Source organism: Camelina sativa, unplaced genomic scaffold (assembly GCF_000633955.1).
Source record: "Camelina sativa cultivar DH55 unplaced genomic scaffold, Cs unpScaffold02291, whole genome shotgun sequence".
NCBI classification, from domain to species: Eukaryota; Viridiplantae; Streptophyta; class Magnoliopsida; order Brassicales; family Brassicaceae; genus Camelina; species Camelina sativa.
This window is the reverse complement of record NW_010923405.1, coordinates 1-1,465: the sequence shown is the minus strand read 5'-3', so window position 1 is coordinate 1,465 and position 1,465 is coordinate 1. Positions and strand designations below refer to the sequence as shown.

Here is a 1,465-nt window from a genome sequence, read left to right as displayed (position 1 = left end):
TGTCAAATATATATGCTTCTGCTGGTAGATGGTCGAATGTATCGAAATTGAGAGTTAAGATGAAGCAGAAGGGGATCATGAAGAAACCTGGGAGCAGTTGGGTTGTGCTTAAAGGGGAAAAGCATGATTTCTTTTCCGGTGATCGACCACATTGCGTGAGACTATATGAGAAGTTAGAGTTTCTGAAAGAGAAGTTGAAGGAACTTGGCTATGTTCCTGATTTTAGATCTGCTTTGCATGATGTAGAAGATGAACAGAAAGAAGAGATGTTGTGGTATCACAGTGAAAGGCTTGCTATTGCATTTGGGTTGATTAATACAGTTGAAGGAAGTACAATCACGGTGATGAAAAATCTACGGGTTTGTGAAGATTGCCACTCAGTGATTAAGTTAATCTCAAGAGTTGTGGGACGTGAGATTGTTTTAAGGGATTCAAGTCAGTTTCATCATTTTAAGGATGGAACGTGTTCTTGTGGGGATTATTGGTAGAAAAGTGACTTGGCAATTTTGACTTGTGACGCGAGAAGGTCGGATTAAACATCTGATCTTAGTGTAAGAATAGAGGCTATAAACATGGTTTTGACTTTTGTGGTGATGATTAAGTCAAGATCTAGTCTAAAAGAGGTTCTTAAGTGGAGATAGGGCTGTAAAGAGAAAGAGTAGCAGGACGAAACTGCCGGTGGTAAGCATTTGTGATAAACTACATAGACTACTGTTGATGTCCAATGATTCTTTGTCTGGACAAACGGAAACTATTAGACAAAATAGTTGACTAGATTATTTTCTGCAGATGAAGATGGGAGGACTACTCAAGAAACTACTGAGTTGATGATATGCACCCAGTCTGCAAGATACATTGGACTATAGGAGAGTGCGTCCTATTAGGATCATGTGGGAATTCCCCTTGCAACATTCCTTCTTCAAGAAACTTCAATGTTATTTAGGTAACCATCTATTATGTAAGCTCCACATTGATCGTGTCATTGACTAAGGAACTGGTCCAATTGGTAATTCTAAACAAACCTCCTCTCCAGTTTCAAAGCAGTTATGAAACAGAAACTATGAATCGATTCTTCAGCTCTATTATGTCTGTGGACTGTAGTTAAAATTTAAATCAGTTGTGGTTCTTGAAGTCCACNCAGCTCTATTATGTCTGTGGACTGTAGTTAAAATTTAAATCAGTTGTGGCTATCTTATCTTGAAGTCCACCATTGTTCTCGCTATCTTATCTTGCTATGTTAAGATAGCGAGAACAATGTTAGATCTAATTAAGAATCTAGGAAATGAGACATTCGAGAGACCATAGAATATGAACAAGCTCTGTTTTATGGGTTAGAATATGATAATGACAAATTACTATTTCGCTACATCGCTTGTCTCTTCAATTTCGAGAAAAAGATGACATTGAGCTGCTCCTTGCAGATTATTGTGGTGGGACGGATATCCAATGAAAAGTATGCCTTCTA

General features: G+C 38.0%; 1 long non-coding RNA gene across 1 annotated transcript; it reads left to right on the top strand.

The window, feature by feature from the left end:
* Positions 1-501: 501 nt before the first annotated feature.
* On the top strand, positions 502-1,463 carry LOC104774292. Its single transcript, XR_765301.2, has 3 exons — positions 502-681; positions 790-943; positions 1,422-1,463. It is a non-coding gene; the product is annotated as an uncharacterized LOC104774292 (long non-coding RNA).
* Positions 1,464-1,465: the final 2 nt, after the last annotated feature.